Source organism: Rhinoderma darwinii, chromosome 9 (genome assembly GCF_050947455.1).
Source record: "Rhinoderma darwinii isolate aRhiDar2 chromosome 9, aRhiDar2.hap1, whole genome shotgun sequence".
Taxonomy (NCBI): Eukaryota; Metazoa; Chordata; class Amphibia; order Anura; family Rhinodermatidae; genus Rhinoderma; species Rhinoderma darwinii.
The window spans coordinates 72,518,282-72,530,794 of NC_134695.1; the positions used below are offsets into that span (position 1 = coordinate 72,518,282).

At 42.8% G+C, this 12,513-nt stretch overlaps 1 protein-coding gene across 8 annotated transcripts in view; it reads right to left on the reverse strand.

Moving 5' to 3' along the window:
- Positions 1-12,513, reverse strand: part of TEAD1 (TEA domain transcription factor 1) — a 158,308-nt gene that overhangs the window by 119,896 nt on the left and 25,899 nt on the right. The window lies entirely within an intron of this gene.

Genomic DNA, 12,513 nt, shown 5'->3' on the forward strand with positions numbered 1-12,513 from the left:
CTGCACCAGAATCTCTTACGCCATTTTTTATTTTTTTTAGGATGTGGTGGACGTTTCCTATGTCTGGAAAATAATACTTTGTACAGATAAACCCCATGTCTACGGAGGTTGTCTGATATAAAAGGACACAACAGGTCAGACAAATAAAAAGAAGCAAACAATAAAAGATTCAGGGAGTATTTGGTTTGTGAGCGCACCATCAGACAGCTCGGTTGTCACTGTGCGGGTCTCATTTTAATTTCCTTGCTTCTCTGGTTTTAATGGCAGGCTATGGATTAAGCACGGTTCTGGAATTTATCCACCAAATGTATTAACCCGGCAGGAAAGCAAAATAACTACCGTTCTAGGCAACTATAACAATGAAACAATGATTACTTAGACTTCAATTATTACCAGTAGGTGCTTTCAGACACAATATTAAAAAGGGAAAAAAAAAAAAAAGTTTAGAAGTCGTCACATTCAATTTAAGCCAAGATAATAAGCCGGTGCTCAGGGATAAATTGGAGACAAGTCAAGGAACGATCAATGGTGTCCAATTAATTTGCAAAATGCATTGGTAAAACACCTTTAATTATGTCAAGGGGGGGGGGGGATTGTGATGAACAACTGGGCAGATGTAAAACGCGTCAGACTTATTTTCCTTCTTTTCGGTTTCAATAATGATGAACGTAGGATTTCATATTCTGATAAAAATAACAATATGATAAAACACTTCATATAACGTGCACTAATTTGGCTTAATTTAGTTGGAGTCGTTTTTTTTTACAAATTTAACCCCACCGAAGGTGTATTCAGAAGTTGCGGTTGAGTTGCAGTTAAAACCGTATTTAAAAAAGATGCATCAAAATCGCAGTAAAAAAAGAGTTTTGTTTTTTTGTGTGTTTTATTTTTATGCAGTTTTAACAGCACCTCAATGTCTGAATACACCACCCCGAGACCCCTGCACAGGTCGCAGATTTTGTGCTTGCTGCAGAACCAACCCCCTTCAGGTGAATGTAACAGATTTTTAGTGGTTTAAATTTCTGCAACAAAATTTGCTATGTGAACAAGGGGCCTCTTTAGGGTAAGTTCACACGCGGCAGATTTGTTGCAGAAGTTTTAGATACTGAAAATCAATTCCATGCATTTAAATGGGTTTATTTCTGCAGCAAGTACTTTGATTTCTGCAAGTTCCATTCAGAAGATTTACCTGCCAGTTTAATGAGAATTAGCTGTAACTCCACAGCAAAAAAATAAAAATGACTACGCTATGGGAGACTGACAGACGTCACTGCATGGCATCTATCACAGGTATACGTTAAATGTATACATTAGGAGTTTCCCAATGGCCAGAGTCCCTGAGGAAAAAAAAAAGTCAGGTAGCGAATTGGCTCAGAGAAAGCTCCTTCCCAGGGTCAGAGTCTCCGTCCAAAGCGCTTCCGATGCAAAAACTAACGTTTTCCCAGGCACAGCAACGGGGAGTTCATACAACGTATCCCACTGTAGTAAGATATGTTGCACCCCCTCAATGTACGGTTAAAAGAAAAAAACACCAGGATGTAAACTAGGCCTCCGTTACACACAGTAGCGGTCACGCTGTAATGGCGCTGGGGGTATCAGCGGCTGTCACGCTGTAATGGCGGTGGGGGTTTCCATCGCATATCTGGCAGGAAATACTGGAAACCATAGTGCAGCATGCAGCGCTGTGGTTTCCAGAAAAAACATGGACACCCTGACAGAACGCATAAAAAAAAGTCAGTGGGTTTGTCGTCCGTCGTGCAATGGAACAAAGTAACAAATCCGAAAGCCAATGTAAACACAGCCTTATCAATTGAACAGGTCATGCTACTAGGTCTCTCCCCATGCTTTACACTGCAGCTCTGCAGCAATTTCCCAGACTGACCACAGTAAGTTCAGGGAGCCGGGCTCCTAGCATTAGAGTAATCTATGATGCTAGGAGTCCCTGCCTCTCCACGGGAAACTGTGCCATACGGATTACAGCACAGGAGAGTATTTCCGCAATGGGGCAGGTACTCCTAGCATCATAAATTACTATGATGCTAGGGGCCGGGTTCACTGAACGGTGGTCAGTCTGGGAAATACGGCCGACATACGGTCCGTATTTCACGTACCAAACACGGTCGTGTGTATGAGGCCTACAAGCACCTAAACCAACAGTGAGAAAAAGGAAACACTACCTCGATAAGTGTATATTCACACATGCAGTTTTTTTTAATGTAGTTTTTGAAGCCAGAACCAGGAGTGTATTGTAACAGTGGAAGTAGTATCTGTCCTTTATACTTCATCTCCCTTTAAGATCCACACCTGGTTTTGGCTTCAAATACTGCATAACCTGATCAGAACATGCATATGTGAATACACCCCAAGGGGTTATTCAGACGAATGTATTAATAGTCCATGTGACAGAGGCATGTATTTCTATGGGGATGTTCACACTGCAATTTTAAAAAGGACCGTGTGAAGGGTCGATAAAGAAATTGGACATGTCCTATATTAGTCAGTCAGTTTTAATGGATCCCTCAATAGACTAGTCTATGAGGGATTCGTGTAAACAAATTCCGCACAGGTGCGACGGTTGTGAAAAAGGGATGTTTTTCACGTCCAATTTTACACTCGCTCGTTTGAATAAGACCTTAGGCAGAGGAGCCTGGAGATCGAATACAGAAAAATTATGAGCCAATAGATGAATACACATCACCATAGTCTTCAAAAGCTAAAAATAAGGCCAAAATAATATTAGATGTGGTAGTGAGCCTCCACCACATTATAGCGATCCTGTAGGATGGGTGACCTAACCGCAGCTAATACCAGGTAGCCGTGCTTGTGTAACGAGGGATGTAAAATATCAGAGAGCTTCATACACAACAATCCGGAAAAAATCTTCCAGCAAAGCGGATACAAGGGGAAAATAGGGAGGGGGGGCACGGACGGAGGTCATACACAAAAGGAGCGAGATTTATGAAAAGTAACGGAGGTCACATACACTGACATTGGGACAACAATCACTGGTCTAATTACAGACTTTAGGCCTAAACAGAATTTTTTTTCCCTTCGAGCAGCAGATGTCTGGGTCAGGTCATAGATGAAATGCTGCAATATAATAACATAACCGAGGAGATTTGTGCCTGAATGAGATCCACTTACTGCAAACAGGAGGAATGGACATCATTAAATGAGCCCTTTGTCACCGCAGCCATCCCCTGCCATAGAGGTCACAGCACCATTCAGGCGATCATCATTCTAGATTATGTTCATATTGGGAACGTCGTACATTAGATCTTTATTATTAACTGTACTCAGGTTGCAGGACGCCAGGAGTTAAATGCCACAGGCCAACAGGTGCCACGGGGTTCAGCCGCAAAAGGAGACGTGCAAGTAATCCGGTACGATTCACTGTATTTGAAACAAGAATGACAACCGGACAGGGCCGAATAATGCAGAGTAGACGCGGCAGAAATAAAGATTTCACTGTGACAATGCGCTTATAAATGAACAACTGGTTCTGGCAAATATGAGCAACTGTAACGATGAAGAGTCTCATTCTCCAATATTACCTAAAGGGAGTGTCTGGGATAAGGAAAACATGACTGCTTTCTTCCAAAAACAGCACCACACCGGTCCACAGGTCATGAGTGGTATTGCAGGTCAGTCCAATTCACTTCAATGAAGCCGAACTGCAATACCAGATACAAGCGATGGACAGGTGTGGCGCTGTCTTTTGGAGGAAAGCAGGCAGGTTTTTCTAATCCTGTATGTGCAGGGTTAGGCCTCATGAACATGGCACTGTACTAGGTAATATGGTATATGATGAGGCATGGCACAATTATTTTTCTGTCTTATTCATAAAGAAAATAAACCTGATCGACATTTGCGCCTATCATTATAAATCTAGAGCATCATAGCCTTTATTTTATGATATACCTGCTCACACCTTATGTTACCCCCTTACCAATGTTCATAATGTGGGCACAGCGCATATACACTTAGAGAAAGCATAGCCTGTCAGTCACATTCCCCTGACATGGAGGGGTTTTTGGAACAGTGTTTCAGTCCACTGCTGCTCGGGACGCTCCATGCGCTGATTGACAGCGCATAGTCTCCAATCACAGCCCCACACGTCATCTCAGGGGAGGCGGCACTATGCTGATTGGCTGACCTGAAAGCGTCCCCACCTACGTGGGTTTGACAGGCATTACGCGCCGTGCCCTTTCCATTGGTTCAATATGCACATGTGGGGAGTGTGTCCTCCACCTTATAAGATGTAGTGTTTGGCCACCAACAGTGGCTTGCTTACCATGTCCACGTTGTAGCACGATTTGTTTCATTCAGAGCATTGTACGCTTAAGACTTCTAGAATGCTAGAAGATCTAATAGATTGGCTGTAGGCCCCTGAAGATTTGCGGCAGAAATTGATAGCAAAGAAACGCGTAGGGCTAATTATGGGTAGGATAGGAATTAAAGGGAAGGTGCCACGAAATTTTTTTTTTTATATGTTATTGCTTTTAGTATGTCATTAAAATAAATTTTATTCGTGTTTTTGTGCTGTACTTTTTTCTCTTGCTTTCTTTTACTTCTCTATGGGGGCTGCCATTTTTTTGTTCATCTCCGTATGTGTCGTTTAACGACACATACAGAGATGGAATACGGCACATACATTCCCATAGAGAATGCGAACGGGAGCCGTTCCATTCACTATAGCGTACGCCGTCTGTGTGGGAACGGCGCATGCGCCGCTCCCACAGTCCAAAAGAAAGGTCTTCGGCATGGCGACATCCAGCGCCATTTTCATGTGGACCGGAAGCCGCGGCCGGACAGCAAGGTGACTACTTCCGGTAGCGGCTTCCGTCCATATGTTCAGAAGCAAGGACTAAGAGCGGAGGGAGCCGCAGGAGCAGGTAAGTTATGTTTGTGTTATACTGTCTGATTACCACTGTATCCTCCTACACTGTGCATTCGCTCAAAAAATGGTGGCACACAGTGTAGGAGGTTTGAACATTCAACCCCCTCCTTTCTCCTGGCACTTGCCAGGATAAAGGAGGGGGAATTGTGTGAGGACACTAGAGCGAGTGCGTCTTCTCCAATTTTGCAGCATAAAGCAATGAGGTTACTTTACCACATGCCAATGCTGCAATTTTGGGAATTGCTCCCTCTAGTGACCAGCACATGGAAAGGTTATAAATTAGAATCTAATTTATAATATTTCCTGACTTGTGAAAAAAATTAAAAAAATTTGAATATACTAACAGTTTAACTAAAAAATAATAATATTTTTCTAGCGACACATTCTCTTTAAGGGTCTTAGCATTTGAACAATATTCCTTGCACCTAACTTGGATGTGCTGGACTTGGATTGAATTTATCTACCTTGTGCAGATCTCTATAGGTGTGGCTATTGGGCCCCACCTATATCTCTGATATTCTATGTCCAGTTTAGAAACCTATATAAAAATGGATAGTAACTAAGGTACAAACTGGACATAAATATACGTGATATGTTATTTTTTTTAGCATTATTACCTACCACACTAGATTAATTTGTGTGTCAATGCAAAGTGTGAATGCACTAGACACATATTCTTGATACATTGTATCATTTATCTTGTATAAACTGACATACTTCTGATACAAACATTGGCAGTGAAGCGTTGATTGCCAATTTATATATCCCCTAAACAGGTCAGAGACTGACAGTGATTTTATATTAGCATTTACAATATACAACAAGTGCTGATTATAGACTACTAAAGGCCTGTTCACATCTACATTGAACGCTCCGTAAGGGGCCTTAGTCTCCAATAGGGCCGAAAAAAAACGGACACAACAGTGCAGCAAGCTGCGCTATTGTTTTAGGTGAAATGGACAACCGAAGGGACCCATTAAAAGCAAGAGATTACGTTGGGAGCCAATGGTGTCCGCCATGCAACGGAAGCTTCTATTTTTGTTTTTCTGCTACTCTGAAAACACCAAACGCAGATGTGAATGAGGCTTTAATTATTGGACAGACAATCAGCTTTTATTAGGTGTTTTACACAGCATTAAGAGAAATTAAAATATATAGTATAACACACACACACACACACACTATTGGAGAGATTAACAAAAATGCGTGGAAATGTTTTTGAAAACAAAAACTTCACCGTGTAGCTCTGGACCCAACGTCTTGTGGGCCAAAACTGTAAATCTACACAGTAAAGCGTAATACTGATATTTTAATCTGTGTGAAAAAGAAGACCTTTTTATTTTGAGTCAGAGGGATGATTCACCAGTAAATCCTGACACATTGCCAGGGTCCTGCCCCGTGTTCACAACACAAGAACAAGCTCCTGGTGAAGTAACAGGAATCCACCTACACAGACCGCACGGATCCATGAACTGCGCGCAGTCCCCGACACAAAGAAGCAGATGTCCAGCACTTTATAACAACCCAAAGTCAGGGAGGGAAAACAACATGGTTACTGGCCCAGACAATTATTGTACGGTTAATGGATCAATACAACGTTTAATCTGTGTCTCCTCCTTTATCTAGCACCATCATCATCATCCCTGGAGCTGTACTAGGGAAAACATTTGTAGATTATACACGAATAGAAAATGATGCCGCAAAAATCCCAGTATGACGAGTGTTCACACAGCAAAGACTACATACATGCAGACAGAGCTCTGCCCATAGGAGCTTACAATCTATAAAGGTACTGGAGGTAGACAGAAGAAGTGGAAAAGTGGAGTAAAAAAAAAAAAATTGTCATCTTGGAACAGAGGTAAATTCAGGACAAAATCAAAGTTTTTTTGTAGGGTTGGAGAGTGGCGGATGGAATAAGGAAGGGAATTCCAGACAAGAAGAAAGAAATAAGAGCTCAAGAGTTTAGAGAAGCCAATGAGAAGGTCATTAGTAAAGACTTTGTATTGGGTGAACTCGGAGAATAAATTAGTAAATAGAATGTGTGAGGGTGGATGCAAAGGGCGGTTTATAATTTCTCTATCCTTGATGTAAAGTAAAAATCGCTCCTTATGTTCTCACTTCTAAACATTTACTAATAAATAGCAGCCAACCTGAATACAACGAAGAGCAGTGTAAAGTATGAGGGGCCGGAGCCTGAGCCTCTGATGAGGCAAGAGGTGGTTTTCAGACTAAGGCATCTTGCACACGAACGTGTTTTTGCGGCCGCAATTCCCCCGAAAATCCACGGGAGAATTGCGGCCCCATTCTATTCTATGGGGCCATGCACACGACCGTAGTTTTTGCGGTCCTTGCACGGCCCGGGAGCCCGCAGAAAGAACGGGCATGTCTTATTACGGCCCTGTTCTGCAGTCCGGGCTCATTGAAAACAATGGCGGCAGCCATGTGCATGTCCCGTAATTTGCGGGCGGCCTGCGGCTGACAGTCCGCAGTCGGCCGACCCGAAAATCACGGCCGTGCACACGGCTACGGTCGTGTGCATGAGGCCTAAGGCATCTTGCACAAGACCGTTTCCACTTTGCGGAGAGAAAAACGCAGGTCCTAGTGGCTTCCGTGTGCTGTCAGTTTTTTTTGTTTTTTTTTGCAGACTCATGCACTAGAATGGGCGAGATGGACCGCAAATACGGAGAAGAATAGGACCGGTTATATTATTGGTAGGGCAGACAAAGGGAATGGCAAAAAAAAAAAAAAGCTATAAAATAGAACATGCAAAACTGATGACTCTGAACTAGCCCTTAACCGTTGTTTTCTTCAAAGTATTTTGACGCGGAAACCACGCCCAAACAACACTTGCGGGTAAAAGAAGCGACATGCCCTTTCTTTGGCCGTTTCCGTGTCTGACCACAAATTTACATCAATGGGAGGCAGAGAAAGCGGTTTTCATACAGTTTTTTTGCCCGCGGTGCTCAATGGCCGTGGCCGAAAAAAGCCGCAAATTCCTTTAGAAATTTTGAGGCAGATTTTTCCAGCTGCAAAAAAACCTCAGTGTGAACTGGTCCTAAAAATCCGCACCAAAAGCCACAATAAAATCTACTTGTGTTAGATATAGATTTCGTAGCCGATTTTGATGTGGATATAGCGGCAGATTTCTCTTTTTGCATTGCGGCATTTCTGCAACAAATAGGGAATGGTGAAAATGTTAAAAACCGCGGCATCCCTAAAATCACCTGATTTTTATACACCGTGAATAAATGGGGTTTGTTAAAACCCAATTCACTTACATGGTTACTGTACTTTGCTGCCGATTTTCAGTGCAGATTCCGCAACAAATAAGCGATGTGTGAACATAGCCCAAGACCCCTTCTAAGCTTGGGTCACAGTATAAGGCTAGGGCAAACAAAGCAACTCTGGCCACGACGCAGGCCCATAAGTCGCTGTATTATCACAGTGTCGCACTGGCTGCATCACGGTAATGTCAGTGAATGTGGCCGCATTGTGTACTGCAGGTCACCACCACATGACCGTCTCAAGAAATCCAAACCGTTTTTTTTTTTTACGACTGCCGTGTCCCTGTATCATGCGGGTCGCAACGCGGCATCGTTGACTTGCATTACTGCAATGCGGCCAGTGCGATCTTCGGCTGTGCGGGCAAAGAGCAGCAGTTTAAGCCTCTCGTGAGACAGGAGAAGGATTTCAGCTGGAATCCATGATCATAGCTGCGCCCGGTCTGGTTTTTAACATAATAATGGACCTGCCAGATGCTACTCTAGTTCTGGAATTCTTGCTGTGTCTTTAACCTATTGACTTTAGTAGGAAGGATTAAGTATAGACACGTATGTATGCCATTTACAAGAAACCCCTCTTCACTTCTATATTAAAAAATATTACCACAACTACATTTTTGGGTATTTTTTTTTCTATAAAAAACAGTTGCAACCAGACTATAATGAAGGAAAATAAAAAACCAAACCCAAAAAATAAGCCTGCATATGAGAATGGGCCTATACCCAGCCAACCATTGTAAAAAAGAAATGACAAAAATATTTGTCACATACAAGAGCTCATTATCGGTTGCTCTTATTAAACCATGACTAGGGATCAGTCATTTCTTGCGATCTCATTCTCCCAGCTGAAGTTCACATGGGTGTCAGGGTTACGTGAATAGGCGGGAATGAAAATACACGCATTCTGTGACTTAGAGGCCAACTTGGCTGCTCAGAACTAGTGCGCTTTCTGGAATGTATGTCATCTCTGCTATGAGAGAGTTTTTCAAGACCAACTTGAAAATCAAGTTTAATCCTCCAGGTAGTTGGCCAGAAGCAACAAGCACACCCTCATCACACTTCACCGCCATCCCGTGTTTGCTCAGGCTTGATAATGAGAAGAAGGTCCTGTGAACCCTAACTCTTTAACCAATACTGTGGGTCTTTAACTCCTTCCTGGAAGACTTCATCATATTTAACAACTGAGCAAAGAAAAAAAAAAAAAGTTAGACATACTTTCCATCAGAAGACGTATAATAGAGCTGAAGCCGGCACTTCTGTACTGGACCCGCCTAAGGAAGTCAAGAGGTCTTCAGCGACCACACTGGTTCATTGGGTTAAACACGTTCACACATGCGTTATTGAAGGGCATTTCCCCCCTTAGTTATTCTATTATGTTCCGAGTTACCTTTGTCTAATACATAACTATTGCTCACCATTATAGTGCCTACCATAGGATTGGTCATCCAGCTTTCCAGAGACACTGAATGGCATTGTTGTGGAAAGTGAAGCCTGTCTATAGAGAGGAAGGAATTTCGGTAATACTAACGTTTCTGCATTAAATGTGCTGGGGCCCCCGTAACTTCCTACAAAATTCTGCCCACTTTTTAGAAAAGTGATAAAAGCAGCGGAACTTGCACAAAAGTTGCATCTTTTGAGCAGTTTTCAGCTTTTCTGTGCCAAAAAAACTGGTGTAGAAAAATCATTCAACCCCCATTAGCTTTTAAGTGGCAAAGGAGAAGGGGGCATCTATAGGGGCCTCCATGCAATCTTTCAACATCAGGTCAGAGGAAACATGGTTGGCTTTTACCGCCAAGATCCTTGGTTCACCCCAGAGATTAGTGGCGTCTGAGAAGCATGGATAATGGAGAGTGCGGAGGTGAGCGCCGACTGCAAAACAACTTTTATTTCTCTAAAGTTTATTATTGCTCCGGTGAATATTTCTAGTGCAAAGTTATAAAACTAATACAAAGTCAGATGTCCAGGTTTTCTTACCATAACTGAAGCATGGATCTGAATTGCAGCAATAACCCTGGAACCCCAGAGCTTTCTCCTGCTGTGAGCTGCATTAACTTCACATCAGGTTATTATAAGCCCCAGCAGGGAGGTATAATGCTCCATAGGGAAACATGGCGGACGCACTTTCAGGAACATCATGTTGCACAATATTCCTTTATGGCAAAATAAGCAGAATCAGTGGAATAGCTATAGGGAGTGCAGGGGTTGCATTTGCACCCGGGCTCTGGTGCCTGCAGGGGCCCCTAGGTCTCGGATATAAAAACAGGAGTATTTTACAGCTACTAAAGAGTTATCAAAACATACAAATAAAATCTCTTACGGAGGTCTATAGAACCTACACACAGCAGCACGTAATGGCATATGGGGGTGATGGGTCCTATAACAAATACTGCACTGGGGCACCAGGTGACCTCCTCCCTATAATAGAAAATCAACATCCGCTAACTTATTCCACATTTATTAAGGAGTTATTGTACTCAAATTCTGAATAGAACCCGATCAGCCCGCGTTTCAGGCACAATCTAGAACACAAGCATTGCACGACAGCCCATTTATTATTGCTGAAGTTCAAGTTCCTAATCCTGTTTATCTTCTTTAGTACAAGTCACCCAGAGCTCATATATAACGTGTCCAATCCCCAGCACCTCAGAATCCCGTGACTCACTTCTTACACAATCACAGCTCTACACAGATGCCTCAAAGTCGAAATCCCAGAGGCGACGATAGAAGCTCCCGGGCCGAGATGTAGATTATGTACCAAACCCTCCCCCTCCCCACCTATTGATCTCAATCATATTATCGGGACCTTTAGGCATCAGGTGCCATGACCAGGGTGTGACAAACCTCTGCACCCCGCTTAGCTACTCCACCGCCATCTAGGTTATGAACAAGTGCCGGGCAATTAAATAAAAAAAACAACGAAATTCAGCACAATTAATAGACATCATCTTGCCCATTTCATTGTAGCCAGTTATTTTTCCCAGTTTAAGTTGTATCTGCATCTTCAGGATGCAGATACAGTTGAACCCAATGGTGGAACAGTGGGCCGTATTGTCCCTGCTCTACCATTCATAATGTATCGCCAGACGTGAGGCAGTGACGTCATCGCGCCTGCACAGACCAGAGGACCAGACTGATCCCCATCACTCGTCATTAGAACGGGCATTAGGTGGGTATGTATATTACTATTTTTATTAGGCACTATTGGGGCTGTGCGGGGGAAGTTATGTGGGCATTATACAGCGTGGGGGCAGCGATGGGTCATTATACAGTTGGGGGAAGTGTCAAGATATATTGTATACAATAGGATACAGCACGCTCAGGGGATAGATATTAATTCAATGGCGTAGCATTCAAAAGGAGGCGTGACGCAAAAAGGGGTGTGGCCTAAATAATCCTTCATCAATCATTAGAGGTTATATGTTCTATTAATCGTGATTTTGATCATTAATCGCCAGAGCCCTATTATAAAACCTCTTATAAAGCCTCGGCAGTCCCTGAAGAAGTCCACTTTATCTAAAACTCGATGCACTCTTGATCCTCTGATGCCAAATTACACATCTGAGCTTCACACAGTAAAACGCAGCCTTAAGTTTAACCTTTTCTAACTGCACATTGAATTATTAATCCACCCCCCCTCTATTTATGCCTCCAACTCCCACTTCACCTTATTTTTCCTATCTTGTGTCGTGCATGTATAAATGGGGAGCTTTGAAGTTGGGCCTGAATAAAAGGTAACGCAAACTTCAAAGTGCACCAAGACATGCATTATACATGAGCTCCCAGCTGCACAAGGCCTCCTATTTATGGATGTCTGAAGAGGAGTCCATGTCCGTATATAAACAAGAGGGGAACCAATACGTGGTTTGGTCACAGGTCTCACATCTTGTTTTACGTGTGGTTGTTGAGATATACGTCAAGTGCTGGTAACAAGCAACAGTCCCTCTCACAAGAGACCACGGACTATATTTATAAGGCAAGAACAACACGTAAACCAAAATGATGGCAGTCACCGGTCGTGGTGTAGAAATAAATGGACGCTTCAAAACTTAACGACTCGAGCAAATAAGAACAGATAAATCAGAATACCAAATAAAAAATAAATAAAAATTTCAACAAAAAGTGTCATAGACCTCATAGAGGTTCTTACACAGCACCAAAGCCTTTTCCCACGACATTATTGATAAACTGCCCCATTGTACCAATAAGTTTGGAAAATAGTCAATGGACATCAATGAAAGACGTCAAAGGGGGAACAGGAAGGGGATTTGGAAAACTATATCCCCATGTACTTACTGTAAATTGCTGCTGATTTCCACAGCAGAATCTGTGGTA